This window comes from Coregonus lavaretus (assembly GCF_964263955.1).
Source record: "Coregonus lavaretus genome assembly, chromosome: 10".
NCBI lineage: Eukaryota > Metazoa > Chordata > Actinopteri > Salmoniformes > Salmonidae > Coregonus > Coregonus lavaretus.
The window spans coordinates 48,666,176-48,676,549 of record NC_139997.1 but is presented as its reverse complement, the minus strand read 5'-3'; the positions used below and the strand labels follow the sequence as shown (position 1 = coordinate 48,676,549).

The following is a 10,374-nucleotide window of genomic DNA, read 5'->3' as shown; positions in this document are numbered from 1 at the left end:
ATATCAAAAATAAAGTGCAACCAACATCTCTTCAGGTTGAATTAACAGTACGTTTACCTGCTACTTCTGCTTTTGTTTTACAACATTACAATACAAATACAGTATTAATATCAAAAATAAAGTGCAACCAACATTTCTTCAGGTTGAATGAGCAGTGGATGAACCTGCTACTACTCTCATTTTAATAAACAAACAATATTCAACAAAAGATCAAGTGTAACCTACTAGGCTACTCTTCAATGACTACAGATTTTTTTTCCAAAATATCAACTGATCAACATAATCTGGCCGCAGAACACTTCTCTGTGCGTTCACTATGTCGCCAGCAGTACTAAAAATTCATTCTGCTGGCACACTGGTGCCTGGAATGCACAGGTACCGTTTAGCAAGGGTGGAAAGTACAGGTAGCTCTTTCTCCTGAGATCTCCACCACTTCATGGCATTTTCAGTCAAAGGCAACGCATCTTTTGCTCGGTACCTTAACACCTCTGCTCTGGCTGTCTTGCTTGTGGATTTTCTTTCTCTTTGGGTGAAGGAATCGCCAAACAGCGCATCTAAGGCTTTCTTCTTACAAGGAGGTGACTCATTTGGAGCTACAATATAAGAAATATATTTCAAAATATAGTCATGTTTCTCATTAATACAAAACAACAACAATCTTTTATTGGTATCACATGAAACACACCTGTGGTCTCTTCATTGAATCCTGACAGCTTTGTGCTTGAGCTTCCCTCGTCTTCCTCCTGATTTCCCATTGCTTGCATCTATTGATGTAAGAATGTGTGAACTGTTCAAATTTCTGCTCTGTAATACTGCACACATACATTTAGAGGAAGATAAAGAACAGATGAGATTTGAGAGAGGACAAATGAAAGGGGAGAAGAGAAAAGAGCAGAGGAAAGAGGAGAGAAGAGTTACCTGGTGGGACACTTCTGCCTCAAAAACCAGTTTTGTGTAGACCTGTTCTCTGTCCTCTTTTTCCAGGTAGGGCAGTTCTTTAAATCGCGGGTCCAACGCTGATGCTGTTTAAAGAACAAGAATATTGCATTCATTGCATTATTAAATTAAGTTGACCTGAAATTGCAAGTGATGACCACCTCCTCATACACAAAATAATCAGAAGATTAAACTTTAGTATGTTTAAAAGAAATGTGGCACAGTGATGATGTAAAGCCACCATGAACTAAGAATTGTATTGCAGATATCTTGTTTACTTTTCCATATGAAAAAACAACTCAAATTCAAACTTGAAAACGCAAAGGTGTGGCATTTTACAAATTAATACAGTCTAATAACCTAAAATATTAACCAAGTTGATTTTAATTAAGACTCCAAATTCATTACCTATGTTGAGAGCATCTTGGGTGCCTCTGTAGCGTGTGGAGTGGTCACTGGCCATCACCCTCTTAATCTCTGCAACCAGGGTTGAGTCGTCTTCGCATGGCTGTAGGTGTTTCAGCAGTTTTGCTTGAAGAGGAGCAATTACAGAGAGAGTTGGCTGGTCTTCTTCACACATCACAGTGGTTGCCATTTTGACAGGACCCATCAACTGAACAATGTCATCCATGTTGGCAATATCACTCTCACTCAGCGTGCCTACATCTGTGACCCCCTTTCGTAGATCCTTGGACATCAGAGTTGCCATTATAGCTGGCTGTTGTTCCAAAAAACGTTCAAGAATTTCGAATGAACTGTTCCATCTGGTGATTATGTCTTGGATCAGTTTATGTTTTGGTAAATCCATCAGAGTTTGTTTTTCCTGTAGGGCGTGACATGCAATCGGGCTGCGGTGAAAATATCCAACAATTTTTCGCACTTTCCCCAACAACCTTGAAGCACGGTCCACCCCCAAACCCTTCTGCGAGGCAAGGTTGAGTGTATGTGCGAAGCAGGTAATGTGTGGACTGAACTGGGCTTCTGCACCGGCCACAATCATATTCCTGGCGTTATCTGTGACGATGGCAGGATTCTTGTCGCAGATTTTCCACTCCATGCAGGCTTCACGCAGTAACGCGCCAATATTTTTACCAGTATGGGCTTCATTTAAAACTCTGGTTAGCAGAACAAAGGTCTTCATTTTCCACTCCGGATCAATGTGATGAGAGGTAATTGTCACATACCCTTGATTTGAGCATGACGTCCAGCCATCTGTCGTTATCGCTACTCGTTCAGCTTGAGAAAGCGACAGCTCCACATCATTCTTAGTACTTTCGTACAATGCAGGAATAACCTTTTCTGAGAAATGTGGTCGGCTTGGTATTGTGTACCTTGGCTCCAATGTTTGAATCATTTCACGGAATCCCGGATTTTCAACCACACTGTAGGGTCGCATGTCTTTGCAGATAAACTTGGCAATTGTTGCCGTGATGTTTTTCGCCTGAGCTGAGTTTTGGCCTAGTCTCTGACTAAACATGCAGGCGAGACCTGAGGCTTCTGCAGAGTTGACTTTACCTTTCGCTGCTGTAGCAGCGGGAACGCTGGTGGTTGGAGAGATTTGTCGTGTTGCCGTTGTACTTTACTTGACCTGTACATATCCTACAAACAGCGAGCGACTTATTTAGAACATCTCCGTCTTTGCAAAAGCCAAAGTGTTTCCACACACTGGACCGCAATGGTGGCTTGATAATTTCTCGCTCGTCCGCCATGCTATGTTTTGTTGTCTTTGCGCCTTTGCTTGACGTCACGGATAGGCAGACTGAATCGAGAAATGTTTAAAGCCTTTATCATTAAAAGTGCTAAGAAAAAACATCCATATAAAGTCTGACGTGCTTAAATCCAATGGGTTATTTCCTAGTATCGATACAATCGATTTATTACATTTTAAAACGATGTTAGATTGATATATGTTGTCCAAAAGGCCAACTCGCCGAGCACAGATCGATGTAGTTGGATCATAGGAATATAAATCGATACATCGATGTAGTAGATGGATCGTTACACCCCTAGTTTTTAGATATTTTTGTCAGATGTTACTATGGTATACTGAAGTATAAATACAAGCATTCCATAAGTGTCAAAGGCTTTTATTGACAATTACATTAAGTTTATGCAAAGAGTCAATATTTGCAGTGTTGACCCTTCTTTTTCAAGACCTCTGCAATCCGCCCTGGCATGCTGTCAATTAACTTCTGGGCCACATCCTGACTGATGGCAGCCCTTTCTTGCATAATCAATGCTTGGAGTTTGTCAGAATTTGTGGGTTTTTGATTGTCCACCCACCTCTTGAGGATTGACCACAAGTTCTCAATGGGATTAAGGTCTGGGGAGTTTCCTGACCATGGACCCAAAATGTTGATGTTTTGTTCCCCAAGCCACTTAGTTATCACTTTTGCCTTATGGCAAGGTGCTCCATCATGCTGGAAAAGGCATTGGTCGTCAACTAACTGTTGTTGGATGGTTGGGCGAAGTTGCTCTCGGAGCATGTGTTGGTACCATTCTTTATTCATGGCTGTGTTCTTAGGCAAAATTGTGAGTGAGCCCACTCCCTTGGCTGAGAAGCAACCCCACACATGAATGGTCTCAGGATGCTTTACTGTTGGCATGACACAGGACTGATGGTAGCGCTCACCTTGTCTTCTCCGGACAAGATTTTTTCCGGATGCCCCAAACAATCAGAAAAGGGATTAATCAGAGAAAATGACTTTACCCCAGTCCTCAGCAGTCCAATCCCTGTACCTTTTGCAGAATATCAGTCTGTCCCTGATGTTTTTCCTGGAGAGAAGTGGCTTCGTTGCTGCCCTTCTTGACACCAGGCCATCCTCCAAAAGTCTTCGCCTCACTGTGCATGCAGATGCACTCACACCTGCCTGCTGCCATTCCTGAGCAACTCTGCACTGGTGGTGCCCCGATCCCGCAGCTGAATCAACTTTAGGAGACGGTCCTGGCGCTTGCTATACTTTCTTGGGCGCCCTGAAACCTTCTTCACAACAATTGAACCTCTCTCCTTGAAGTGCTTGATGATCCGATAAATGGTTGATTTAGGTGCAATCTTACTAGCAGCAATATCCTTGCCTGTGATGCCCTTTTTGAGCAAAGCAATGATGACGGCATGTGTTTCTTTGCAGGTAACCATGGTTAACAGAGGAAGAACAATGATTTCAAGCACCACCCTCCTTTTAAAGCTTCCAGTCTGTTATTCTAACTCAATCAGCATGACAGAGTGATCTCCAGCCTTGTCCTCGTCAACACTCTCACCTGTGTTAACGAGAGAATCACTGACATGATGTCACCTGGTCCTTTTGTGTCAGGGCTGAAATGCAGTGGAAAAGTTTTTTGGGATTAAGTTCATTTTCATGGCAAAGAGGGACTTTGCAATTAATTGCAATTCATCTGATCACTCTTCATAACATTCTGGAGTATATGCAAATTGCCATCATAAAAACTGAGGCAGCAGACTTTGTGAAAATTTATATTTGTGTCATTCTCAAAACTTTTGACCACGACTGTACATGTTATGTTTTACACTGAGGTACTATATTTGGGCCATCAGCTACAACTCTACTCAAAGAGTTGTGTGATTTGCTTTTGTCGTTACAAATACAATAGTAGAATAACTGCACATTTCAGATGACCTTCTTTCCCTGTGGCAAAATGCTCCTAATACAAAATGTATTAACCTGTGTTTGGATGCATTTCAATTCTTTAAGAACTTAGGACCTTCCCTTACCAAAGACATAGACATCTCGCATTTCGAATCCAAGAGAATAGCATCTAGTTTTGTTCCTACATCTGTCAAACCCCTCAACTCATAGAATTGTATCTATGATTGTAGAGAATGTTTCTACAGTAATCCTTTATACTGTACTGTGTTGTTATGTGTCTTGTATTTACCAATCCATCCCCACAACTAAAGTTTCCTCTCAGGGAATAAAAGTTATTTGAATTTAATTGAAAGAAATGGCAGACCTTGGCAAAACAATAAACTCTCAATAAGACAGCTGTAAAGAAACCAGACAAAAGGAGCGACAGAAGTTTGATCTCTTTAAGCTATAGAACAAAACATGAAATGTTTGTGTTGATTACTGTAATTGATTGAATGTAGGAGATCTACTCTGCAGAGGAGCGCTATAGGAAAATATTTGCACATGTAAGCAGGCACTGTCGCCTGTTAGCTTGCAAGCAAGCGGCCTGCCTTTTAGTAGGACCTTTTCTCCTAAAAGGGTTTATTATGATTCCACTGATGTGAAGCCTCTCTCACTGAATCATTCCTAACAATTTAATTTAATGGAAAAAGAGAACCCTCGTGGCCTCCCGAGTGGTGCAGCGGTCTAAAGCACTGCATCGCAGCGCTTGAGGCATCACTACAGACCCAGGTTCAGTCCCATAGGGCGGCGCACAATTGGCCCAGCGTCGTCCGGGTTAGGGGAGGCTTTGGCCGGCGGTACTTGGCTCACTGCGCTCTAGCGACTCCTTGTGGAGGGCAGGGTGCCTGCAGGCTGACTTCGGTTGTCAGTTGAACAGTGTTTCCTCTGACACGTTAGTTTCGGAAGACGCATGACTCGACCTTCGCCTCTCCTGAGCCTGTTTTGGAGTTGCAGCGATGAGAAAGATTGAAAAGGGCGTAAAATACAACAGAAAAAGAATGCTCAAAGTAAAATGGCTGTCCTATTACAGCAATTCTGGCTCACCAGTTTTTTTTTTATTAAGTGAAGCTCTCAGGCAGTTCAATAAGAGGATTGTTCCACATTGAGACGCATTCCTTAACTTTCAGAATGCTCTCATTGACGTAAGTAAATCAATTGGAAATTCGAAAAACTTGGAAAAATGCTAAAATAAGCACATTTCTGAACTCCAAAAAAAGTTGCATTTACTAGTTCAATAAATGAGTCCCACTGTGTCTAGCTATGAAAGTTACTTCCAGCCCTGTCTTGGAACCTGAAGCATCAATTTAAATGAAGAAACAAAACTGAAGCGGTAAAGAGGGTGTATGTATGTGTGTGTGTATGTATGTGTGTGTGTGTGTGTGTGTGTGTGTGTATGTGCATGCGTGTGAGCCCGAGAAAGCTTTGAGGACTGCAGAAAATAAAACAGTAATCCCCTGACAGCATTGATGGTTGGAAACACACACACACACACCTGTGTAAGTCAATGTTGTTCAGATCCCAGCTTTTGTTCAGAATTTCTCCCTGTGTAGTTATGAATTGAATCTAATGCCTTTTGTAATTAGAGCCACACACAGCACAAATGACAGATTGTTGCTTATGAAACAATTGATGACAGACAGCTTCAAAGGCTGACTTCTAACTTTTACCCATAACACATTCATGTGATTGTTGCAGATTGTGTATTAATCAAGGTAGAGCGGAACTGAATCATACTGTGTATCTAATCTTAGCCAATCAAGCTGAGTATTGAAATCCCAATATTATGATAATCTCCCCGTCTTTAAAAAGGAGTTTGATTTGCTATGAATCCTTTTTCACATTAATTAAATTCCCACTCCCCACCATTTCATTAATCTCTATTGTTATTATTACTTGATAACTTATATTAACATACAGAAGGCTTATGATACATCTGGAACTAGATCCATTTCCCATTTGATGGTTACGTTGTCCATATTTGGACAGCCTAAATCTCACATATTCTATATTGCTTTCTTCAAGAACCCCCAGACCAAACTCATTGTCTAATTAAGACCAATTTATATCCTACGCAATACGTAATGCAATAACTACAAATAGCTACACACAATGCAAACGTGTGCAGCCCCGCAATTTGTTACTCGACTTCTTGTGTTGTGTAGATAAGGTATAAATTAGGCTTTAAAGTGAACTGTAGCCTAGTTATCCTGTGGCTGTCTATGTAGGTCCCGTTTGTGCTTCGTGTCATCTACGTGATGGAGTTGGACTGTAAAAGCTGCAAAGCTGTGTTCTCTAGGGAGATATTTGATTGGTAAGGCACTTCACATTAAGGCACCCTTCATAAAAGTGTTACATTTGATGTAATATAATTATAATTTTTGGTTTCATTGACAAAGATGACACACACATTTGAATGCTTGATTAAATTTACTTTCAAGTAATACAAATGTGTATATAATGTACATAATGGTAATACGGGAGAGCAGGTGTATACATCTCCACATGGAGTCTGGTAAGGGGAAAGGTCATGGTCAATACATAGCAATAATACTCCAGGTAAGTATACATACCTATTCAATATGAAAGTGTTCACACTAATGATCAGAGGCCGTCTGCGCTCTTTTAAGGTCCTTACTACTGAAAAGTGTCTGTTCATTTTACAATTTAGCAGACACTCTTATCTAGAGCGACTTACAGTAGTGAGTGTATACATTTTGGTACTTTTTCATACTGGTTTCCCGTGGGAATCAAACCTACAACCCTGGCGTTGCAAGTGTCATGCTCTACCAACTGAGCCACACAGGAGGACTACTGCTGTTCCAGGTGTACACACAAACAATTTTAAAATGTTAAAATTACCACACGTAAGTCAATCACATACATAGTATGGCCGGGACGATACCAGTATCACAATATTTTTCCATGCCAAAAATGTAAACACGAAGAAGACTTACCTCTTCGGTCATTTAAAAACCTACTGTATGTCAAATATTGTGTGCTATATATTGGGAAATAAATAAATGTGACTCTGGATGACAACATAATTATGTTTGTTTCCAACATTAGGGCTGTTTTCCTTAAGAAGTCTGCTTCGTGTTTTGTTACCTTGCCACGATATTAACGAGTATCAAGATACTGGTATCGTCCCGGCCCTAATACATAGTATAATTACAGCAAAGGTACACATGTATCTCATTACAAACTACTTATATAGTATTGACAACTCATACTATGTTAATTAATTACTATGTATAAAAAGTTTGAGAAATGTTTGTGTATAGAGATTGGTCAAAGTCCTGCATGAAAGACAAGGTAAACTCCACAAACAACTCTAATGGTATATTCAAGCAACCATCCCCAATGAGAGAGATGATTACAGTGTCCATTGTATGACAGCAACAGCATGCAAACAAGCCCAGAGTTACCAACTGTTTCCCTTTCTTTTGGTGTCAGTCCCTCAATGGAGCTCTGCACTATGTCGTGCATTGCCAAGTAGTCCATGCCTCTAAACAAGACGCACTGTCTTTGATTATGAGGTTCAGTCCAATGCTGTAGGACTGAATAGAGCCCACTGCCCTTAAAGGTATGTTTCATATTCCTTTTTTTATCAATTGTTTTTATTATATAATAAAGCAAATACGCAGAATAAACAGTATTGGACAAATACTAGTTGCATTGTCAGAGCACGTCCAAGACATTTTCACATGATATTCAATAAAGCACATTCATAGTACACACACACCCTATCTAGCAACAATAGATACTATGCTAATTGATTCCACCAAAAATAATGCAAACATTTATTAGAAAATAAACCCTAAATGAAACCCATCCCATCCCACCCACGCCATCCCACCCCTCCCACCCATTCTGATAGAATGTAGCATCTCTTTGAAGCTATAATAACAATAACAAAGTGTTTTCCCTGCCCGTTTCAGTAAAAAGCTGAGGGATTGGGCTGGAGAAATTTAACCACTCTCAAATTCATAGACAGAGGGATGCAGGGACTGACCATCCATGATATCAACATTATAGATTCAACCATATTTTGAGGCTATATAGTTTGTGTTTACATTTACTTTGTTTACAAACATTGGAGTAAAACAAGCTTATTCTGATGGGGTATGACAGTTAAACTAAGCTCATGAGGCTTTTATAAGTTATATTCTTCAAGAATCAATGGCTACATATCATTAAGTCCAAAAATGGATATAGCAACTGCAGATTGCCCCTCTAACTCCTTATAGCAAGATACCTTCTGCTGCTTTTGAACACATTGTTAATATTATTTCATTTGCACAATGTACAGTGGACAATTCCAAAAGTACAATATCAAGAAAAGAGAAGACCCATTGGAGCCATGTAAGTGTATGCGGAGGCTTCCATTTAAGCATTTTTTTCAGCAGCTAGACCTGCTAGCCACACCTTTTTGTTGTAATGACATTGATAATAATGTGCGGTCCTTCAACAGCAACACAACAGGAGAGCAAGGCACGTTTCATATTTCAAAAAGTTTCCCTACCAGACATTTTCGGATGAAAGCCTATGTGTCTGGGTGATTGGTGGATGCGCATGAGAATAGACACACATGGTGTGGGATATTGCGGAGCAATACATCATTTATGAAAAAAGGAAACAAGGATGGATGCAAATTCACAGGGCCTCACAAAACAATGCGAAACCAACAACGTGAGTCTTAAAAAGGTGAATTCATATGCACAATATATTTTTGCCATGGTTTTTCAGTGTTTTTTTTATTTTCTTCAGATGATCAATGTGTTTTCTAAAAGGTGTGCCATTAAAATGTTTTTTAAATGGCACAGTGTCCACTGAACTGTAATGTTCCCTTGTTTAACAGTGTAATCAATAATAGGATGTGTTATTTACCCTGTTCATTCTTTCACAACCTTCTTCATCATTTGGACACATTATTTTAACAGCAGATTAATTTATTTATAGATTGTGACTGAAAAATGAAATGTGAAAAGGGCATGCATTTTTTGCCATTCCTGGCTTTCACTCCTTTGTTGATTTGGTCGGTTGATACTTTTCCGTTTGATCTCTTCAAGGTTATGTATCATTGTGGACACCTGCTATCTTAGCTTGTTGGTGTGCTTTTTCATATTTGCTGGTGTGAACACCTGTTTCGTTAGCATGCATCAATTATCATGGAGGACTGTTCACATCTTGAACTAAATGCATTGTGAAAAGAAAACCTTTTTGCGACTGCTTTGGTGATTCGTGTTGACGTCTACAGCATTTCGACTTCAACAAGTCGCCTGTTATACAGCTTTCAGAAACCCTCTCTCCCTTTTTCTCCATCCACCCCTCTCGCTCTCTCTCTATCCCCCCTCTCCCCCTGTGTTACACGAACAGACTGCCAGATTACACCGGGCTTTCCAGCTTCAGGGATACGGTGAGCCAGTCTTTATCTCTGGGAAACAGACACAAACGATTGCATTCTGAGGGGCTTTATGGATAGGTATGTGGGTGTTTGTCTGAAGGGCTTTTATTTTCAGGTTTTTTAATTGCAAATTATCCAAATACACCCTCCCCCTGTCCTCTGTTAGCTTGTATCGGCTACATGTACCATTAACAAAATCCCTCTGATTTTATTTTCTGGATGGTAAATAACATTTTGATCTCCATTCAAACAAGGTCGTTACACGATTAAAGCAGGAAATGCTTCTATGTCACATCATATGTATCTGATGACTGTCCTATTATGGAGACCTTATGTATCTTTTTTTAAAGACGGTTTTGAGTGGTGTCCTTGGAAACTTGGCAATAT

At 40.2% G+C, this 10,374-nt stretch overlaps 1 long non-coding RNA gene across 1 annotated transcript; it reads right to left on the bottom strand.

The window, feature by feature from the left end:
• Nucleotides 1–352: 352 nt before the first annotated feature.
• On the bottom strand, nt 353–1,385 carry LOC311136057. The gene is made up of 4 exons (XR_014613839.1): nt 1,345–1,385; nt 919–1,022; nt 686–764; nt 353–593 (listed from the first exon to the last, which is right to left on the bottom strand). It is a non-coding gene; the product is annotated as an uncharacterized lncRNA (long non-coding RNA).
• Nucleotides 1,386–10,374: the final 8,989 nt, after the last annotated feature.